Source organism: Trichechus manatus, unplaced genomic scaffold (genome assembly GCF_000243295.1).
Source record: "Trichechus manatus latirostris isolate Lorelei unplaced genomic scaffold, TriManLat1.0 scaffold00057, whole genome shotgun sequence".
In the NCBI taxonomy this organism is placed as follows: Eukaryota; Metazoa; Chordata; class Mammalia; order Sirenia; family Trichechidae; genus Trichechus; species Trichechus manatus.
This window is the reverse complement of record NW_004443993.1, coordinates 14065340-14089144: the sequence shown is the minus strand read 5'-3', so window position 1 is coordinate 14089144 and position 23805 is coordinate 14065340.

The following is a 23805-nucleotide window of genomic DNA, read 5'->3' as shown; positions in this document are numbered from 1 at the left end:
TCGCGCGCGCTGCTCTCCGCTTCACGGCCTCCCGGTTGCGGACCAAGACGGGGCCCCGCGATGGGCAGTCAGTGAGCCTGGCTGAAACCCGCCTTTTCTCTGCTCTACTCTGTGGCTCCAGGCGGGATTCCAGCCTCGCTCAGCCTCAGTTTCCCTAGGGGCGCAATAGAAGGGGTACGGGGTGGGGGACGGTGGATGTGGAGCCTGCTGCGCACCCACCCCCGCCAAGCCACACAAGTCAGGAGAGCGAGAGCTGAAGCAGGGCGGTCCTGTTCCTGTGCCAACACGTGTGCCGGAAGGCCAGGACACCCCCTGCAAGGACCCTTCCCCTCTGCGGGGGTGGGTGGTTCCAGGTCTCAGGACCCAGTGCGCCACCGGCTCTCCCTCCCGCCCGCTGAAAGCAAAGGGGGGTGCTAGTGAGGATCTAGTTCCTGGGGCATCTCGCTCTTCGGTGGTCCTAGTCAATGGGACACAGACCAGGGTGGGAGAGGACATTGGCTACCCCAGAAAGCCTGCCGAGCGGGCAGGGGCAGGAGTGACCCCCACAAGCCCGCTCAGCTGCCACCCCCACCCCCCAACCCGGGAGTGGCCCAAAGGTGACAGAGCCCCGATTCCCTCCCAGGTTGACCCCGCAGGATGCGGTGGTATTTGCAGCGGCGTTTGGTCCGGTATGGGGGCAGCAGAGGAGACGCTGGAAGTTTGGGGTTGTTGGGTTCAGTTGGGTTGCTACCCCGTATGACAGAGTAGAACGTGCCGTAGGGTTTCCTAGGCAGCAGGTCGCTGGGCTTTTCTCCTGCGGAGCGGCAAGGTGGGCTAGAACCACTGATCTTGCAATTATCAATTCAATTAGCAGCCGATCACTTAAAACCATTGTGCAACCAGGGCTCCTTGAGGTTTGGTGGAGACGGGGACAATGAACTGGGGCAGGGCTGCAGGCCGTGGCAGGGAGAGCCTTGGGGTGAGGCGGGCTTCAGAAGTGCACCCCACCCAGGTTCCTGCCCCCGGCACAATGGCCCTTGTTCCCATCTCTCCATCTGTGCGCCTCCCCCAGCACCTGCTGGCCCCCACCAGTGCCCTCTGCTCAGCAGCAAGAATCTGAGTGTCCTGTTCTTGATATTCCAGCCTATTATGCAGGATGTTAACATCAGGGGAAGCTGAGTCAGGGGCGCCTTGTGGTGCAGTGGTTACAAACTCGGCTGCTGCTAAGCAAAAAGTCGGCAGTTCGAATCCATCAGCCGCTGCTTGGAAACTTTCTGAGGCAGTTCTCTGTCCTCTAGGGTAGCTATGAGTCGGAATCGACTCCACGGCAATGGGTTTGTTTTTGGTTTTGGGGTCGGGGTGGAGCCCTGGTGGCGCAGTGATTAAATGCTTGGTTGCTAACTGACAGGTTGACAGTTTGAACCGACTAGCCGCTCCACGGGAGAAAGATGTGCGAGTTTGCTTCTGTCAAGATTACAGCCTTGGAAACCGAATGGGACAGTTCTTCTCTGTCCTCTAGGGTCACTGTGATTCAGAATTGACTCGATGGCGATGGGTTTGGTTTTTTTGGGGGGGGTCGGGGGTCTTTAAGCACGCAAAGTACTATGTTTGTAAGAGGCATGTGTGTGTGTGAGAGAGACTGGAAGGTGCTCCATTGGTGGCTTTGAAGACACAGAAAGGCCACGGGCCAAGGAACACAGGACCTCTAGAAGCTGGAAAAGATGGGGAGACGATTCTCCCCTGGAGCGTCCGGGAGGAACCGGCCGACACCTTGAGTTCAGCCCCGCGAGACCCAGTCTGAGCACCTGACCTCCAGAACTGTGAGATCAGAAATTTGTGTTGTGGTGCAAACGGTAAACACACTCGAGTACTAACTGAAAGGTCACCCAGAGGTGCCTCGGAAGAAGGGCCTGGCGATCTACTTCTGGAAAATCAGCCACTGAAAACCCTATGGAGCACAGTTCTCCTCTGACACAGGGGTCGCCATGAGTCGGAGTTGACAGCTCGTGGTTTTTTGGTGTAAGTCATCAAAACGGAGGGAATTTGTTACAAGCGGCCCAAGGAAGCCAAAGGAGCCCTGGTGGTGCAATGGTTAGACACTTGGCTGCTAACTGGACGGCTGGCACCATGGGAGAAAGACCTAGCAGTTTGCTTCTGTAAAGATTACAGCCTAGGAAACCCTATGGGGCAGTTCTGCTCTGTCACATGGGGTCGCCATGAGTCGGAATCGGCTCCACAGCTCCAACAACAGGAAGCCAACACCGCCGTCGACCCCGGCGGAGCCTAAGGAACGTGAGCGTGGGAGTGTCCCGCTGCTGCTGCAGCAAGTTACCAGCGGCTACCCCATGTCTTTTGGCGACGGGGTTGACGTCCAGGGAGGCTGAGGTGGCAGAGGGTGGGGTGGGCCTCACCCTGTCCTAAGCCTTTCCTGCAGGACTTTCTGCAGACAGCATGTTGTCCCCACAGCCTCGCTAGGCACTCAGGAATCACTGGACCAGCTGTGCTGGGAGGAACAGACAGGCAGGTGTGCATGGGACTCAGTGTCCACCCACCTGCCTGCTCTCCGGTGAGGCTGACATGGCAAGGAAATGGGCCGTCTGCCGGGAGAAGAACCTGTGCCCAGATAAACAGGAGGACTGAGCCAGACACCCTGGTCACATACCTACTGCCCTGTTTCATGACTGGCCTTGTGCCTGTCACACGCGGAGGTTGAGTCCAGGGCCACCGCCCAGCGCCCATTGGGAGGGAGAAGTTTCCAGCCACTTGTTCAACCAACGCCTGATTTCAGCTCCTCCATGTCCCCCCAAAGTAATGAGAAAGGCCACGTGTCAACAGCTGTAGGATTCGGTCACCCGTCCCGGGAGCTGCTCAGCAGGGCAGGCTCGCTCAGCAGTGACACGGATGGGGTGGCCAGTAGGCTGGGGACTAGCCTTGCCCCACCTCACTCAGGAGCTCCTTGTCTGGACAGAGGGAGCTGTTTTCCCGGCCAAAAGCTGGGAGCAGAACTTTCCAACAAGGAATGTGAGGTGCGTGTAGGAGGGTCCCAGCTTGCCGGCCGTCAGTTTTCCTTCACTGTCTGGGATTGAGGAGAAAAGTGGCGTGCTCCAGAAATATCTCGAGATGCCCGGCGCTCTGCTGCTAACCTGTAAGGCGGACAGTTCAAGTCCACCCAGAGGCGCCTGAGAAGAAAGGCCTACCAATCTACTTGCGAAAAATCAGCCATTGAAAACCCAGCTGCACACAGTTTTACTCGGACACACCCAGGGTCCCCAGGGGTCAGGTTCACTTGATGGGTGACTGCTTTTTTCAGAGACTTGCTTCGGGCAAGAGGAAAAAAACGTGTGTGTGCAGATTCCCAGCTGGGCCTCAAGAAACGCATGCCTCCTCTCGCTCTGGGCCCCCACCTCCGCCATGGGAAACAGCCTGGGCTGCTGCCGGAGGAAGAGATGCCTCGTGGAGCAGAGCCCAGTCATCCCGTCCAGGGCCATCCTAGACCAGCCAGCATCCAGCCAAGCCCAAGCTCATGAGACCCAGCCTGGAGAAGCAGCATCCTCACGGACCCACACCTGACGCAGACGCGTGCGGGAGCCAGCTGAGACCAGAAACCCACCCCGCTGACCCAGAAATAAAGGCTTCTTGTTTTAAGTCCCTGAGTATTTACACAGCTTTAGTAAACTCATAGTCTGTCCAATGGCACTTACTAGGATGTAAAGAGAAAGTGAGACCCTGGATTTTTCAACAGAAACTTTCTATCGAATAGAACTGGCAGGGACTACAAAAGGAACATCGTATAAATCACTAGTCCCAATAAAGCATACAGACGTAGTAAACCAAAATAATCAACCCCATTGCTGTCGAGTCCGACTCATGGCAGCCCCACGTGTACAGGGCAGAACTGCATAGGGTTTTCTTGGCTGTAATCTTCAGGAAGCGGATCACCTTCCCTGGTGCTGCTGGGTAGGTTTGAACTAGCAACCTTTAGGTTAGTAGTTGAGCACAAGCGTCTGCCCCATGAACATAGTAGGGCTTGTTCATTCTCACAGAACGGTTTCTGATTCCGGGAAGCCTGCTTTGGCCCCAGGCATCTGGGCCTGTGACGTGCCCTCTGTGCCATGTGCGTCTTGGAGCCCAGCCCTGAGGAGATCCTGTGTGTTCTCACTGCTCTCCCAGCCTCAGCCATCACAGTGACCAGTGCGTGCCCTGGCTAGCCTACTGAGGACACACAGGGTGCATTCCAGCCTGGCTGACCCCCAGCGCAAAGCAGAGATGCCGCAGCCACTGCAGCAAGAGCTCAACAACACATCCCAGTGAGCCTGAGAGAGCGCCCTGCATCCCCAGGTCCACACAGTAAATGCCCCAGTGAGCCTGAGAGAGTGCCCTGCACCCACAGGTCCACAAAGTAGGTGCCCCAGTGAGCCTGAGAGAGCGCCCTGTACCCACAGGTCCACACAGTAGGTGCCCCAGTGAGCCTGAGAGAGCACCCTGCACCCACAGGTCCACACAGTAGACGCCCCAGGCAGCCTGAGAGGGCGCCCTGCACCCACAGGTCCACACAGGAGATGCCCAAGTGAGTGCTGTTCATGGCCAGACCCTGCTCAAACCCTTCACTTGGCATTCATCTTTACTGGGTCCTCATCTTTACTGTAAAAGGTGAAGATTGTTTTTATTCCCATTACCAAATAAGGAGACTGACCGAGAGATCACAAGCCTGCCTCAGGGACAACAAATGCTCAAGGCAAGTGTGTGTTTACATGTATGTGCAAACACATGCATACGTGTACATATACATGCATGCACATACGTGTTATATACAGCCCAGAGTCCCTATGTACCCGCACACAGTGTTTCTAGTGTTGTTAACACCATGCATTCCTGTGCTGTGGGGTCTATTTGTTACAACTGCAAATCAATATTGATACATCATTATTAACTAATGCATCAAATGTTTTCTTGAGATGGTCTCCAAATTCTGGTGGGATACACTCAAGGTCGTGTTTTGCCTCTTATGGACTTGTTCTAATTTTCTTCAGCTTCAACTTGAACTTGCATTTGAGCAATTGATGGTCTGTTCTGCAGTCTTCCCCTTGCCTTGTTCTGACTGATGATATTAAGCTTTTCATTTTTTCCACAGATGTAGTCGATTTGATTCCTTTGTATTCTATCTGGTGAGGTCCATGTGTCTAGTAGCCATTTATGTTCTTGGAAAAAGGTATTTTCAATGAAGAAGTTGTTGGTCTTACAAAATTCTATCATGCAATTTCCGGCATCATTTCTGTCACCAAGGCCATATTTTCCAATTACCCATCCTTCTTCGTTTCCGACTTTCGCATTCCAATCACCAGTAATTATCAGTGCGTCTTGATTGCATGTTTGATCAATTTCAGACTGCAGAAGTTGGTAAAAATCGTCGATTTCCTCATTTCTGGCTTTAGTGGTTGTTGCTTGAAGTTGAATAATAGTCAATTAACTGGTCTTCCTTGTAGGCGTATGGATATTATCCTATCACTGACAGCGTTGTACTTCAGCATACATCTTGAAATGTTCTTTTTGATGATGAACATGATGCCATTCCTCTTCAATTTGTCGTTCCCCGTAGTAGACCATATGACTGTCTGATTCAAAATGGCCAATACTAGTCTGTTTCAGCTCACTAATGCCTAGGGTATCCATCTTTATGCATTCTATTTCATTTTTGATGACTTCCAATTTTCCTAGATTCAATTCACGTTCTGATTATTAATGGATGTTTGCAGCTGTTTCATCTCATTTTGAGTCGTGCCACATGAGCAGATGAAGGTCCCAAAAGCTTGACTCCATGCACATCATTAAGATCGACTCTATTTTGAGGAGGCAGTTCTTCCCCAGCTGTATTTTGAGTGACTTCCAACCTGAGGGGCTCATCTTCTGGCACTGTGTCAGACAATGTTCCACTGCTCTTCATAATGTTTTCACTAGCCAGTTTTTTTCAGAAGTAGATTGCCAGATCCTTCTTCCTAGTCTGTCTTAATCTGGAAGCTCCGTTGAAACCTGTCCACCGAGGGTGACCCTGCTGGTATTTGAAATACTGGTGACGTAGCTTCCAGTATCACAGCAACATGAAGGCCACCAAAGCACACCAAACTGACAAATGCATGGTGGTACCTAACAACAATAAATAACAATTATTAACTCAAGTCCATAGATTACATCAGGGTTCACTCTTCGTGTTGTACAGTCCCATGGGTTTTGACAAGTGCGTAATGTCATATGTCCATCATTAGAGTCTGCCTAAAATAGTTGCGCAGCCCTAAGAATCCCCTGTGCTCCACGCATTCATTCCTCCTCCCTCTTCCTGAACCCTTGGCAACCGCTTGTCTTTGTACTGCCTCTATAGTTTTGATTTTTCCAGAATGTCGTATACGTGGAATCACACAGCATGTAGCTTTTCTAGAGTGGCTTCTTTCACTCAGCAGTATGCATTTCAGATTCCTCCATGTCTTTTCCTAGCTTGATACCGTATTTCTTTTTATCACTGAATAATACTCCATTGTATGGATGCATCACCATCTGCTTACCCATTTACCTATGAAAGACATCTTGATTGCTTCCAATTTTTGGTAATTATGAATAAAGCTGCTATAAACGTTTGTGTGCCGGTTTTTAAATAGACATACGTTTTTGACCCATTTGGGTAAGTAATTAGGAGTGCTATTGCTGGATCAGAATGTTTAGATTTGTAAGAAACTGCCAGACTGTCTTCCAAAGTGGCATTGCCATGGGATACTATTTTTTACCTTCCAGTTTGGCAAAGATCACAGTTTGTTAACATTCTTTTGGTGATGGTATGGGGGAATAGAGGACATTTATATATTATTGGTACAGTTTAAATTGGCACAACTCCTACAGAAAGCAATCTGGTAGAGTCTATCAAAATTTGAGGTGTACATTTTAAAGTGCATCTATTGACCTAACAAAATTTCACTGCTAGGGATTTATTCTACAGATATTACACATGTGCATGAAGGGCAAGACTCTGGCTAGCAACATTGTCTATAGGAATGAAAGAAAGGAGTAGTCTTCACTAGAGAACTGGATAATACATTATAGTCCATCCATGCAATATTTACCGTTAGCTGTTAGAGAGAGAGGGGCCAATCTCTATGTGCTGTGTGAAGTGATTTCCAAGACATATTAAGTGGACAAATCAAGACTGCAAGGTGCAATCAATAGGTATGGTAATCTACTATTTGTGTAGACAAAGTAATTTGTGTATGGATAGAATATCTCTGGATACACAAGAAAATGAAGACAAGGATTCCTTTGGGGAGGATAATTGAGGTCAAGAGTGAGAAAGAGCCTTTATTGTATACCCTATACTATTTGAATACATATCATGGGTATGTATTTTCTAAATATAAAAGATAATAAGAATAATAAAACACATGGAATATTAAAAAAAGGGTAGTTCGCAGTTCAGTTTTCTGCCCTACCCTGAAATTAAGGTTTTTTTTTTTTTGGTAATTATATATATGCGGTGTGATGAATTACTTAGTATAGCCTTTCTTGCCATGGTCTTCTAACGCCCACCCAGTGATTGGGCGGGGCTGTACAAATAAGATAATTGTGGCCACCAAAGGGATTGGTCGGTTTTGCCTTAAAAGAGAGCCAATTCCAGAGCAGAGAGGAGAGCCCACCACCACCGAGGAAGGAGAGACCCTCAGGAGATGGCGCAGTGGGCTTCCCGGTCCACAGAGCAAGAAAACTGAGTGCCTTTGGGCAGAGACTGAGGGTCAGGGAGAAGCTTACACTTGACCCACGAATTTGGGACTAGCCAGCCTCCACAGCCTCGTGAGCCATTTCCTTTATATGGCCCGTGAGTTCTGTGAGATGTTGCAGTGAATTAGGGAACCCAAAGACAGAGGGAGAGTACTGAAGGAAGAGGGAGTAGTTGATGTTAGAGATGATGGAGTGGTACAACAGCTTGGAAAAGTTGGGCATTTGGGACACCTTTAACCTCCACTTCATAGGAACCAGCTTTGCACTGATCCTTCTAAAAGAAATTATTCGTTTAGTTGGCATCATAATGGTGGGTTTCGCTGCAATGGCCTGGACTCACTGGAATGTGTGGTTTTGGAAAAAGGGATAAACAGGAGAATGAGAAACCGTTGGTTTCAGGATGGGATAAAAAACACCCGTGGATTGAAGCAGCTGTTATGTTGCAATCAGTTACCCAAGACAAACGCTATTCATGGGATTTAGGGAGAGGGGATCTAACTCCTGAGGAATTGGCTAATTGGATGCATATGGAAATACAGAGTGATAAGCAAAGGGCCAGACATAAAATTTCTTGGTTTCCGTTATCTGTAATAGCTGCAATGGCAGGGAAAAAAGAATGTAGGTGATGATTTTAGCACTGATCAAAGCCCAGATCCGGTCCAGTCAGAGCTACGACTGCTAGTCTCGGGCTGACCCAGAAAGGAAAAATCGGGCTGGAACAACAGAAGTTCCTCTACAACCATTGGCCACCAAGAAGGTAGTCTGGGAGGGAAACGGGCAAAACCAAGAAACCGTAGAAACCAGGGAGTATAGTGTAAAGGAGTTGCTTCAATTTGTAGATCGGTATTGTCAGCTTCCCGAGAAACCGTTACTGAAATGGATTGTGAGATTGATTAATTTAGAAGCAGTGTCTTTAGTTTTGAATGCTGCAGAATGGAAGAGTATGTTTGGGTTGATACAAGACCCACAACTCACTATGGAACAGTCACAAATGATGATACAAGATCCAGTTACACAGCAGGTTAACCGGGAGGGGACAGCCAGCCTGGTAGACTGGATAAAATTTGCAGTGAGATTTGTTTAGCCTGAGAAGGGAAACTGCCCCTCTCCTCCTCTAAATACCCACTGGAAGACTCCAGAGGAAGCCACTGATGTGCTGCTTATGCAGGCCATGCTGGAATGGCTTTACGGTGATCAGGATACTCATCCAATGAGTATGCCCCTTACACAGGTCGTGGTAGATACGGTAAGGGAGCCCCTTCTACATGGGTACCCCATGTAACCTTGCTACTGCAAAACAAAGCAACAATCAGAGAAGCTTTGTCAGATCTGTTGGCACAGCTTCCCTGCATGGGTCTTACAGATGCAAGGCACGTTGTCATGGTTTGAATTGTGTCCCCCCAAAAATGTGTGTATCAATTTGGCTGGGCCATGATTCCCAGAATTGTGTGGTTGGCCTCCATTTTGTGATTGTAATTTTATGTTAAAGAGGGTTAGGGTGGGATTGTAACACCGCCCTTACCCAGGTCAGATCTCTGATCCAATATCAAGGATTACCTTTTACCTTACAAGAGAGAAAAGGAAAGGGAAGCAAGCAGAGAATTGGGGACCTCCTACCATCAAGAAAGCAGTGCCAGGAGCAGAGCGCGTCCTTTGGACCGGGGTCCCTACGCAGAGAAGTTCCTAGTCTGGGGGAACACCAAAGAGAACAAGGCCGACAGAGAGAAAAAGCCTTACCCTGCAGTTGATGCCCTGAATTTGGACTTTTAGCCTACTTTAACTGTGAGGAAATAAACTTCTGTTCGTTAAAACCATCCACTTACGGTATGTCTGTTAAGCAGCACTAGACGACTAAGACAGCACGTAACGGTGATTTATAGGAGAATGAGAAGAGGCAATGGGGAAAGAACTTACCCCAGTAGGACAAAGAGATTTTTTAGATGGTTACTAAGTAGCGGACATTGATGGAGTTGAGACAAAGCTTTTAAGGCAGCGGAGGTTGGGTGGATCAACGGAAATTCCTACTGGTCCCCCAGTGTTGAAGAGACCTAAACTAGTCCGTCCTAGTCACCCCAGCCAGGAGGTATTTAATGATGGGAATTCCCACCTGGGACCATTTGAAGCAGAGGCTTAGCTAGTTGATCAAGATAAGGACTGATGGGGGGGCCAGGGTCTTCTTGTCCAGCCCCCAGTAGGGGACCCAAGGCCGTGTGCGTATGTGTGGGTGAAATGGCCCAGAGGTGGGGAAGAGACCTTCTTGGGGCTCCTGGACACAGGAGCTCAATGTACTGCAATCCCAAAACCCGTCAATAAAATCTTGAAGGGGGCCTAAGGTTAGACTAGGGGGTAATGGGGATGCAACGGTTGATGGGACTAAGGTAAAAGCTTGGATGAGAATTGGAAGATTTAAACAGATCTTGTATGAAGTAGTTGCATCTCCCTTATCTGAATGTATTATCAGTATGGATACTATGTCTAATTGGGGAACACTCCCTCTACCTTATATTGTAAAACTGAAGGCATGTAAGTCTTTCCTTAGGCCACTATTGATTGGACATGCTAAATGGGAACCGTTAGAATTGCCTGAGCCCACTCAGGTTGTTAATTTAAAACAGTATAGGATACCTGGTGGTCAAAAGGAGATTACTGCCTTGATTAAAGACACGCTAAAGGCTGGAATATTGGTGCCAACAGATTCTCTGTAGAACAGCCCTGTATGGCCCAGTGAAAAAGGCAGATGGTTCATGGAGGCTGACAGTAGGCTGTTGAGGCCTAAATAAAGTAGTGCCACCTGTGGCTTCAGCTGTTCCAGACACGGTATCAACGGTGGAGAAAATACAGCAGGTTAAAGGAGACTGGTACTCAGTGATTGATCTTGCAAATGCCTTTTTCTCCATACCAATCTCAGAAAAGAGCCAGCCGCAGTTTGCTTTCACATGGGAAAGAGCTCTACTTTCACTGCATTGCCATAGGGTTACCAGAATTCACAAACTTACTGTCATAGTTTGGTTAGAAGAGACTTGGACTTGGTGTGGATCTCAAGTACAATGATACATTACACTGATGATATTATGTTACTATCAAGCCCTGAAGAACAAGCTAGAGCTGATTTGAATACAGTGGTGGCCCACATGACCAATACAGGCTGGTTAATAAATCCAGCAAAAACTCAGGGCCCTGCCCAAATGGTGAAATTTATGGGAATAACTTGGGCAGGAGCCACCTGTGACATTCTGCAATATATAACACAGTATTTGTGAATTTAACATTTTTCATGTGTACAATTTAGAAACATCAATTACATTAATCATGTTATGCATCCATCACCAATATCTGTTGTCAAATTTTCCATCACCATAAACAGAAGAAACTCAAAGCCTGCCATGAGTCTGAGTTAACTCGAAGGCAACTTTTTTTTTTTTTAAATGGGGTAGGTTGGTGTAGGGGAAGGTCAGGATGATGAAGGGTCTGACAGTTACATCAGCATTGGCCAGGGACACAGGGCAGAGCCGGAGTGATGTAATCATCATGGATCTTCTACTAGGTGAGTCCCATTATCAGAAAGGAAGCTGCACGTGATTTCTTCTATTAATTTTCCAGTGTCCTCTGTGATCTGCCTGTTCCCTATTCCTGAATCTACTCTCTATGTCAGGGGTCAACACACTACATAGCCCCAGACCAAACCTGCCCGACAGCTGCTTTTGTAAATACTGTGTTTATGGTACACGGCCATGACCATTCATGGACGTACTGTCTACAACCGCTTTTGTAAATACCGTGTTATTGGAACACGGCCACGACCATTCATGGATGTACTGTCTACAGCTGCTTTCGCACTATAAGGGCAGAGCTAAGTCTTCGTAAAGGTGAATATACGGCCTGCAAAGCCTAAAATGTTTACTATCTAGCCCTTTATAAAAATGTTTGCTGAACCCCACTCTAAGTCACTGTCCAGAATGGATTTTATTTCCAAAGTAGACTTCCCTATTAGAAAAGAATGAATACTCTGTGTGTGTAGCCAAAAAATTGTCATGTCAGTTTAAATATGTGAATGTGGTTACCCCAGATACACCCACCAAATGACTGGACCTGAGGGAACATGTACCATGAAAACACTTCGTCAAAAATGAGCCTTTCTCCCCTTCACCCTTCCATTCCTCCTAGAATCTGTCTGTAGGGTTCAAAACAGAAGTCAGGAGGGGGAGGGCCAAGATGGTGGCACAAATAGTAGCGCCCTCACGATCCCCCACGACAATGACAAAACAAGTAAAAATTGGTGAAACCAGCTATCTCAGAACTTTGGACACCAAGTGAAGGATTGGAGAACCAGGCTTAGCACCCAGTTAGGGGAGATTTGAAGTGGGGACTGCAGGGAGGTGGGGATTCCTGACCGTCCAAACCCTGCTTGCTGCCCAGCTCGGTGTGGTCATTTTGAGATGGCCACAGGAGGCAGCAACAGCTTTATCATAATTATCAGGAAGCCCAGGGAGGGAGCAAAACAGAGGACTCAGACTGAGACAGGCCTGGAGGGAGTGACAAGGTGGGCAAATCGTGTACTGGGATGAGGCAGACCTGAGGAGTGCAGGAATGGAGCATAGATTTGAGTCCCAGGAACCCCAGGAAAACACAGCTAGAGTGAAGTGGTGTGGGGTGGCCTGGGGAACTCACAGGCAGAAGGCAGAAAGGATGAAGCATACACCCCTGGAGAGGGACACAGGGTAGGTGTAATGGTGCAGGTGTGAGTAGTGGCAGGAGAGCGCCAGGGATAGAACCCAGAATAACTTAGCAGCTATGGGACAGCAACCCACAGGGAAATACCTATCCCCGCACTGCCACCTGGGAAATGGCCCAAGGCTTCTTGGATGGCCAGGGCCATGTCCCACAAGGCACAGCCTTACTGCCATAGATTTCTGTTAGATACTCTTCTTTTATATCAAAAGAGTCTATTTCTCCTTGGAGTAATCTCCAGATAAGTCTTAGAAACAAAGTGCCATTAATGTTTTGAAAAGTAAAAGACTGTGTTTTAAATACTGTGTTGTTGTTAGGTGCTTTTCAGTCGGTTCTGACTCGTAGGGACCCGGTGTACCACAAAACGAAACACTGTCCGGTCCCGCGCCATCCTCACAATCATTGTTATGCTTGATCCCATTGTTGCAGCCACTGTGTCAATCCATCTTGTTGAGGGTTTCCCTCTTTTTCACTGTCATTTAAAGATTAGATTTTATTTCCTTTGACTCTTCCTTGGAAATACATGTTTTGTCTCCCCAATTATATAAAGTCTGGCAGATTTCTTCACATCTTACAAAATTATATATGTTGATATATATTTTGTATATATATGTATATCGGAAGGAGCCTTTGTAGCGCAGTGGTTAAGATCTCAGCTGCTAACCAAAAGGTTGGTGGTTCAAACCCACTAGCAGCTCCCTGGGAGAAAGATGTGGCAATCTGCTTCCATAAAGATTACAGCCTTGGAAACCCTATGGGGCAATTCTGTTCTATAGAGTTGCTGAGTCAGAATCAACTGAAAGGCACACACACACACACACACACACACACACCCCAACATCTATATCTATCTATCTTTCTAGCACAATAGAGATATGTGGCGCAGTGGTTAAGATCTTGGCTGCTAACCAAAAGGTCAGCAGTTTGAATCCACCAGCTGCTCCTTGGAAACCCTGTGGGGCAGTTCTGCTCTGTCTTCTAGGGTCACTGTGAGTTGGAATCGACTTGATGGCAACGAGTTTGTTTTAATAAGTAGATATGCTAAACTTTAATAAATGTTCAAAGGACAAATGAGACTTCCACTTTCAGTAATTTGAATCAAGTCTTCCAGTGAAGATACCTAAAAAGTCTGAATGAAAGAAGACAAATCTTCCTATAAGTATGAAAGAAGTAAGATATTGAAGAATTGCTGGACACAATTCAGAAGAATATGGAATTAGAGAGAAGCCAACTATTTGAGATGAACTTTACCAACAGGGGGCTGATTCAGTTAGAAAAGTATGTAACAAGGCTGCCCTCATGCTCTTCTGTTATCTCACTGCTGTTCCAAGTCTGTTATGTCATCTTGCTGAGGCAGTCTTATGTAACTCTGTGGCTCAGAGCCACCTTTGTCTTTGACCACTATAATACCTCCACCCCCTTATTGCTGGGTGTGGAGTTCAGCCTTGGTCCTCCTGCCACCAAGGATTACTGCCTTGGTATGTAAATCTCCCTAATAAAGACTCCTTCACTGCCACACTGGAGTTGCCCACCTCTTTCTTTGGTCTCAGCACCCTCCAATTTGGGAGGCAAATTTCAAGTTACTAGTCCATGCCTGTAAAATTGGCAAGCCTGTGAGGAGATCGAAAAAATGGCTAGTGGGCACGAGGGATCTGTGAGGGAAATTCCGGGTTGGCTATTGACTTCCATGTGGGGAGGTCTGGCCCATATGCTTGATGCATGCAGCCCACTACATGAGTACAGGGATGCCTCAAAAATGCTAAGCGGCATAGCACAGCTGTGGAAAGATACGCGCCTTCGTAAGTATGGAAAGGAAGCTAGGAGAGTGGCAGTGGCTATGGGATGGCCACTTCTCTGGGCTATTCAGCTGGCCTTCGAGGTCCAGCTAGCTGCTGAAGCGTGCATAAAAGCCCTGCAGGAAGAGCTGCTGTTAGAGATGTTCACCAGTCCTGTGTGGCAATGACCAGTGCATTAAATAACCACGTCCAAGAGCAAGATGAGCAATCGGAGATCCTTGCTTGCAGGTTTGTAAAACTGGGGGGAAAAGTGCCAAAAACAAGGATTAGGGCAGTGTTGATGAAAGGTGACTGGGATGCGAAAACATGGAATCCGTGGGAGAGCGGATCGAGTAGTGAATCGGATGTGGAAGTGATAGTGTAGAAGGAGTCTGACAGTGCAGAGTGCCCCTCCCGGCATGGCTGCTCATTACTCATAAGGTAAAAGCTACCTGGGAGCCTGATGACCCTAAACATGATGTCCAGCCATTTCCATGACAATGTGGGAGTACACCCATACTGAGCCGAATGAGTTGGGTGGGAAATCCCAGCAGAAAGGGAAGGAAACTTTTGCAGCTTGGTTACTACATCTGTGGGATATCAGGGAGATGGTGTCTCTTTAAATGGAGCTGAGGCTGAGAAAATAAGTAGTATAACCACCCACCCTGCCCTCTGGAAGCGTTTACACAGTTCAGAACACAGAGGACATACACGCCCTCACAGATTGGATCATCTTGCATTGCAGAAGGGCATGGGTGAATGAGGGGGATCTTCCTGGCATGGCTGGGAAGTGGTCTTCTACAGAGGACTTACAGCAGTTAATTCGGGAGTTAGGTATGCACCAGTCATTTACGCTGAGCATTTCTGGGGGCCAGACAATGAACTTTTTACTGCAGGAATGAAAGCAAGAATCCTGCAGGTGGCTCCTCCTTCCTGGTGATTCCTCCTATACAAGCTGTGGTCCCAAACATAACTTCTTTGTTAGAAACACTTAGTAGACACCTGGACACGTATCATGCTGGGTTAGATCTGGCCAATTCATTCTTTAGCATCCCTCTAGTCCCGTCCACCTGGGACCAGTTTGCCTTCACCTGGAAGGGACAGCAATGGACGTTCCAAGTGCTACCCCAAGGATATCTACAGAGTCCCACTATTTGCCATGGTATGGTTGCCAGAGATATGACTCTTTTTCCCTTCCCCGCTGCTGTCCATTGGTTTCATTACATTGATGACATCATATTAACTGCTGAAGATGTTTCCCTGTTACAGGAATGTCTAGATGCCCTAATCACCCACCTATAGGGGGGAGGATGGGCCATGAATCCCCACAAAATGCAGGGGCTGGGAATGCTGGTAAAATTCCTAGGAGTCGTCTGGTCAGGTAAGACCCATGTGTTGCCTGAAGCCATAGTTGATAAGATACAAGCTTACCCCACTCCTAGGACGCCAAAGGAAGGGTAGGCCTTCGTGAGTCTTTAGAGGTATTGTTGTTGTTGTTAGGTGCTGTCAAGTCAGTTCTGACTCATAGCAACCCTATTTAAAACAGAAATGAAACACTGCCTGGTCCTGTGCCATCCTCACAATCATTGTTATGCTTGAGCCGATTGTTGCAGCCACTGTGTCAATCCATCTCATTGATGGTCCTCCTCTTTTTCAGTAACCCTCTACCGAACGTGATGTTCTTCTCGAGGGACTGATCCCTCCTGATAAGATGTCCAAAGTATGTGAGATGTAGTCCCGCCATCCTTCCTTCTAAGGAGCATTCTGGTTGTACTCCTTCCAAGACAGATTTGTTCATTCTTTTGGCAGTCCATGGTATATTCAATATTCTTTGCCAACACCACAATTCAAAGGCGTCCATTCTTCTTTGGTCTCCCTTATTCATTGTCCAGCTTTCACATGCATATGAGGTGATTGTGTCATGGTGTCATGGCTTAGATCAGGCACACCTTAGTCTTCAAGGTGACATCTTTGCTTTTCAACACTTTCAAGAGGTCTTTTGCAGCAGATTTGCCCAATGCAATGCATCTTTTGATTTTTTGACTGCTGCTTCCATGGATGTTGATAGCAGAGCCAAGTAAAATGAAATTCTTGACAAGTTCAATCTTTTCTCTGTTTATCATGATGCTGCTTATTTTTCCAGTTGTGAGGATTTTTGTTTTCTTTACGTTGAGGTGCAATCCACACTGAAGGCTGTGGTCTTTGATCTTCATCAGTAAGTGCTTCAAGTCTTCTTCACTTTCAGAAAGCAAGGTTATGTCATCTGCATATCACAGGTTGTTAATGAGTCTTCCTCCAATCTTGATGCCCTGTTCTTCATATAGTCCAAGTTTTCAGATTATTTGCTCAGCATACAGATTGAATACGTATAGTGAAAGGGTACAACCCTGATGCACACCTTTGCTGACTTAAAACATGCAGTATCCCCTTGTTCTGTTTGAACAACTGTCTCTTGATCTATGTACAGGTTCCTCATGAGCACAATTAAGTGTTCTGGAATTCCCATTCTTTGCAAAGTTATCCATAATTTATTATGATCCACACAGTTGAATGCCTTTGCATAGTCAATAAAACACAGGTAAACATCTTTCTGGTATTCTTTGCTTTCAGCCAGGATCCATCTGACATCACCAATGATATCCTTGGTTCCACATCCTCTTCTGAATCTTGCTTGAATTTCTGGAAGTTCCCTGTCAATATACTGCTGCAGCTGTTTTTGAATGATCTTCAGCAAAACTTTACTTATGTGTGACCTTAATGATACTGTTCAATAATTTCTACATTCGGTTGGATCAACTTTCTTGGGAATAGGCATCAATATGGATCTCTTCCAGTCGATTGACCAGGTAGTTGTCTTCCAAATTTCTTGGCATAGATGAGTGAGCACTTCAGCATAGCAACCTTTTGTTGAAACATCTCAATTGGTATTCCATCAATTCGGAGCCTTGTTTTTTGCCAGTGACTTCAGTGCAGCTTGGACTTCTTCCTTCAGTACCATCGGTTCCTGATCATATGCTACCTCCTGAAATGGCTGAATGTTGACCAATTCTTTTTGGTATAGTGACTCTGTATATTCCTTCCATCTTCTTTTGAGGCTTCCTCAGTGGTTTTATATTTTCCCCGTAGAATCCTTCAAAATTGCAACCCAAGACTTGAATTTTTATTTCAGTTCTTTCAGCTTGAGAAATGCTGAGCGTGTTCTTCCCTTTTTGTTTTCTAACTCCAGGTCTTTGCACATGTCATTATAATACTTTGTCTTCTCAAGTCACCCTTTGAAATCTTCTGTTCAGCTCTTTTACTTCATTATTTCATCCTTTTGCTTTAACTACTCGACGTTTAAGAGTAAGTTTCAAAGTCTCTTCTGACATCCACTTTGATCTTTTCTTTCTTTCCTGTCTTGTTAATGACTTACTGCTTTCTTCATGTATGATGTCCTTGATGTCATTCCACAATTGTCTTGTTTTCAATCATTAGTGTTCAATGCATCAAATCTATTCTTGAGATGGTCTCTAAATTCAGGTGGGATATACTCAAGGTCGTACTTTGGTTCCCATGGACTTGTTCTAATTTTATTCAGTTTCAACTTGAACTTGCATATGAGCAATTGATGGCCTGTTCCATAGTCGGCCCCTGACCTTCTTCTGACTAATGATATTGAGCTTTTCCACGGTCTCTTTCCACAGATGTAGTCCATTGGATTCCTGTGTCTTCCATCTGGTGAGGTCTAGGTGTATAGTTGCCATTTATGCTGGAAAAAGGTATTTGCAATGAAGAAGTCGTTTGTCTTGCAAAATTCTATCATGCGCTTTCCGGCATCGTTTCTATCACCAAGACCATATTTTCCAACTATGGATCCTTCTCCTTTGTTTCCAACTTTCACATTACAATCACCAGTTAATTATTAATGCATCCTGATTGTATGTTTGATCAATCTTAGACTGCAGAAATTGGTAAAGTCTTCAATTTCTTCATCTTTGGTCTTAGTGGTTGGTGCATAAATTTGAATAATAGTATTAACTGGTCTTTCCTTGTAGGCATATGGATATTACCCTATCACTGATAGCGTTGTACTTCAGGATAGTATTCCCCACTTGGCCCAGCATTTGAGACCACTCTATCGACTGGTAAAAAAAAGGGTGCCTCTTGGGATTGGAGAGATGAACAGCAGCGAGCTTTTGAGAAAGCCAAAGTGTTGGTTGCACAACTGAAACTGGGCACAATATGGGAAGGGTTACCCTTCTGGTTAGACATGAGCAGCACTGAGGTGGCTTTCACTGGGTCTTGTGGTAAGATCAGGATGGAACTAAGGTACTCCTAGGTTTTTGGTCCCAACGGTGAAGAAGGGCAAAAAATTGATACAGTCCCATGAAGAAGAAATTGTTAGCAACCTATGATCCTCTCCACCAGGTAGAGCTGTTAACAGGGGGAGAAGCTGTCACGCTTTGCAAAGCTTTGCCCATAAATGAGTCAGCAAGCTGTTTTCCAAGCCATCATCAGCCATTGTCCAGTTATGCTGACCAAATGGCATGCATACCTGCAACAGCGCAGTGTCCTCTCTGTCATTCTGCTGTCCCAAGAATTACAGGCTGTACTTAGTCCACTGACATATTGAGATGATATCCTGGTACACACTAGTATGCCATTGGAGCTTCCTCCCCTCTCTTCCAAGAGAGGGGAAGGCCCACTACCAGCAGATGTCTGATACACAAATGGCTCTAGCTGAGGTATGCCACCACTGGCAGACAGTCGTGGCTGAGCAAGACTCCACTGATACCATTTGTTCTGAAACTGACTCAGGGCAAAGAAATCAATGGGCCAAATTAAGGGCTGCATGGATGGTCATCACCCACAAACCCTGGCCCTTAACCATGTGTATGGTCAGTGGGGTGGTAGACTGTGGGCTGATTATGTGGATACGCCAATGGCACAAGGAGCAATGGTCAATAATGGGGAAAATCCTGTGAGAGAAAGCCTTGTGGCAGGACATCTGGGATCACCTCCAAACCCCAGATGCTGATTTAACTGTCTTTCATGTAGCAGCCCATTCATCCCTTTCCCTGCTGGGAAACCAAGAAGCAAACGCTATAGCACAAGTTAGAACAGTGTGTCCTGAGAAGGAAATTGCCCACTGGATTCACCAGAAAAGTGGACACCGTAGTACCCCTGATGGTTGGAAAATAGCCAAAGAGGCCGGCACAGCAGTATAGTGATCTGGTGGGTGCTGTATAAAGTTTCCCTGTGTGCTCACATCTACAGCTTGAGGCATCTACCATATGATCCTGGGCAAATATGTAGTGGAAAACAGCCAATGACCGACTGGCAGGTAGATTATATAGGGCCCCTACCCTCCAGTGAAGGAGTCAAATGTGATCTCATTTTTGTGGATACCATCAATCCCTGCAAAGGACATCATGCTTGGTAAAATAGTGGGTCAGTGAAAAAGAGGAAGACCCTTGATGAGATGGATTTACACAGTGCTGCAACAATGGGCTTGAACATAACAATGATTGTGAGGATACAGCAGGACCGGGCAGTGTTTTGTTCTGTTGTACATAGGTTGCTAGGAGTTGGAACTGACTCGACAGCACCTAACCACCAGTCACCACCACCTACAACCCCCAGGCCATCGGCCTGTTGGAAAGGAAGTATGGTTTTCTAAAACAACAAATAGAACCCCTACAATCAAGGCTTCCCTTGTGGGGTGGATGCAGGTGCTGCTTGAAGCTTTGAGCTGAATTAATTCAGCTCCCACTGGGGCTTTAGCCCCGTATGCCAGACTAGGAGCCCTGAGTGACCCTCCAACAACAATCTGAGTGATGTCTCCAGCCGCAGAAGTGTATCCACCAAGGTTGTTGCCAGAACAGAAAAGTATGCTCCTCTGGACACCCCAGGATCTGGTACCCGGAAGGGGAACCATCATATTGGCAGTTGTTATGGGTCACCCCATTGGGGTGGATTGGCTACTTCATCCCTCTGGAGGTGGAGGAACTGATTGGCCTAACGTGGGAGCCCACCATCCTAATGTGTGGAGGGCCTCAATAGTCAAGCTTCACATGGAAAGGAATGATAGTTATACCACTAGGGAGGGAAGTGGGTCTCATTTCTGGCATAAAACGGGTGACTTTACTCACAACCCCTCAGGTGACCTCCCCAGGGCAGCACATACAGTACAGTCAACCACAGAAAATGCCTAAAGCAGCTGCTGTTCTCACTACCCGAGGAGAAGCCACTAGTGTGGTCCTAATAGAAAGGTAAGATTTACCCCTCTTGGTACCTACTACACACCTGTCCAAAAGGTCAGCAGTTCAAATCCCCAGCTACTCCTTGGAAACTCTATGAGGCAGTTCTACTGTGTCCTATAGGGTAACTATGAGTCAGACATGACTTAATGGCAATGGGTTTGGTTTTGATTTTGAGCATGGGAAGATTCCTACTGGAGATGTAGACATGTGGAAGCAGATTGGGTTGGTGGTTGAAGCCAAAAACATGAGTGGTTGTAGGACCTTTTCAAGGAAGCTTAAACATGATTGTGAAAAAAGCTGAAACGGGCAGAAAAGGGTTCATGTAAGTTGGAGAGATTTGACACTAAAGGCATATAGCCTGGAGACAAGTGATACTGAGGATACTGGAGAGAGAGTAAATGATTGATGGTATGATGGATCAGAAATTTTAAGGAAGAGGACCCAGAGCTGATAGAAGGGGCTAAATTTTTCACTGAGATGTATAGCATGGAGGTGTGGATGAGTGTGGGAGCAGAAACTTTTGTAAGAAGAGGCAGGAAATTGAGGAAGTACCTGCCTGATTGCCTCTAAATGTATTCACTTATTCACTCACTCATTAAAAATTATTTATTGACTTCTTACTATGTACAGGTATCAGGTGGAGAGACATTAGACTGGTTCAACCCATTTTCTAACCCTCATTAAAATTCCACCAATCATGTAATATAGTAGATAAGACATCACTTTTAGAGTCAAATATAGCTTAATGGCTTAACTTCTTACTATCTATGCCAAGCAGACTAAAAATCCCACCTAACATGCTAGCTGAGTCAAGTGGAAATCTCAGATTCCTGTCCTTGTTTAGTTCTACCACCAGTCACCCATGCAAAATTCTCCCTCTGACTCTAGTCACCTGGAGCTAGGACAGACTTCACAAGTTAAACAGATACCATCCTTCACACTGCCAAACAGGCAGACACCACTGCAAGTTTGGGAGTCTGAACAACTCCTAACTTCTGATCTGCTGGCTAAATGTCTGTGGATTCCCTCTAACCCCCATAGAATACCAGCCTCAAGATCAGGGGTCTCCAGCCCCCTTATTTCTAACACTCCTTTCGGTTCAATAATTAACTGGAATCACAGCATTCACAAAAAGGCCATCCTTGTAACAGCTTGAATATAAAAAAAGGATACAAATGAAGAGATGCATGGGGTGAAGTCTGGGAGGGTCTCAGTGCAGAGCATGTCCCCAGGATATGGAAGCCCTCTTCATGGATGGATGTTTCTCACCAACTGGGAAGCTCCCTTAACTCTCCAACTTCTGGGCTTTTATTGGCCAATCCTGCATAAGCTAAATCATGCCTCAAGAGATTAGCATCAAGCCACCATGTGTCTCTTCTTATCTTACTCCCCCCGCCCCCGCAACGATTAGCCTCAATTGCAGTCCAACTCTCAGGAACTCTGATCAAAGTCTAAACTGATTTCTGCAAGATGCTTCATCACCTCATAGTTAGCAATTCTGAAACTATGTATATTCTAAGATTCAGCAAATAATGTATTGTGGATAATGAAAGCCAAGAATATTACTATTACAGAAAAAAGTACCATACAAAGGAAACAGGCTAAAATAAATTCTGTTTTTGGACTGGAATTAAAGATATCTTGTGTTTTTAAAAATATACAAAGATACATATAGAAATAGATACAAATAAGTGTCTTTGTAAATGTCTACTCACACATATATATTTCCCAACTGTTCAACTTTGAGGTCCCAGTAGCAATAAGCATACCTAATGCCCAGATCTTTGTTTCTGAATATCATTCTCTAATAAAAGGAACCAGGGTTTTTTGGAGAAAAGTCTGATTCCAGGGTTTGGGTAGGAAAAGGACTAAATAAGCTTTCAACACTGGCAGAAAGTAATGTACAAATTATAATGCAGTCACATTAAAAAAATACAGTGACATACATAAGGTAGCTCCTAATCAAATCTGGGACAATTTGAGCAACGAAAAAAAAAAAGTAATATGGATTAGCCTATACTGGTATGATTTAATAAATACAGAGGAGACAAATTAAAGCTATTCCTTGCAAAATTCCAACTAATAAACATAGAACAAATGACTGAAACAGAAAATACCATTAGGTAAACAGTATTAATAATCATAGATAATTATCAATGGTTACCTACTAATTTTAGTACGCCAAAATATGATGAAAAACAGAATATTTGCACAGTCTCAAACTATCACCCTATGGAAACTTACTAATTATAAAGGTAAAATAGTTAACGCTTAACTAGGAAAGAACAGGAGAAAATGCAACAAATATGGAAACAAAACACTCTTAAACCGAATACAAGATCAGTGTATTTTATTGTATGCAAAACATCAATAAAACATTAAAATATATAAAACCACATTTGCTCAAGGCTATTCCCTATAGCCTTATTTGTAACAAAGACTTTAAGAATGGTCAAACTTAGTTTGGACTGAGAAAGTAAAAAAATCGATGAGGACAGCCCCAGTTATAATGAAACAGTCATGTCTCCCAAAGGCACAAAGTAGCACTAATGACCCCTTCTCTGAGTTAGTATTGCTTTCTTACTCACTGAGAAACTTTGTTCTTTAATGACAGACTTTTGGAAATTTGTTGCTTGAAATTACAGCAGTGCAGATGAAACATCCCACTTTTGACATATAATCTCTCCAATGTGAGTTCTTTTATGTCAGGTAAGGTGTGAGGAATGCCTAAGCCTTCCCCATATTAGTTACACTCACAAGGCCTCTCCCCACTGTGAGTTCTTGTATGTGTAGTGAGGGCTGAGAGCTGCCCAAAGGCTTTCCCACATTCCATACATTCATAAGGCCTCTCTCTGCTGTGTGTCCTTATATGTGTAGTGAGGGCTGAGAGTTGCCTAAAGTGTTTCCCACATTCCTTACATTCGTAAGGCCTCTCTTCACTGTGAGTTCTTAGATGTGAAGTGAGGATTGAGGAACTCCTGAAGGCTTTCCCACAGTCATTACATTCATAAGGTCTCTCTCCACTGTGAGTTCGTGTATGTGTAGTGAGGGCTGAGCGTTGCCTAAAGTGTTTCCCACATTCCCTACATTCATAAGGCCTCTCTCCACTGTGAGTTCTTGCATGTGCAGTGAGGGCTGAGAGTTGCCTAAAGGCTTTTCCACATTCTTTACATTCATAAGGTCTCTCTCCACTGTGAGTTCTTATATGTATAGTGAGAACTGAGTGTTGCCTAAAGGCTTTCCCACATTCCTTACATTCATAAGGTCTCTCTCCGCTGTGTGTCCTTGTATGTGTAGTGAGGGCTGAGTGCTGCGTAAAGGCTTTC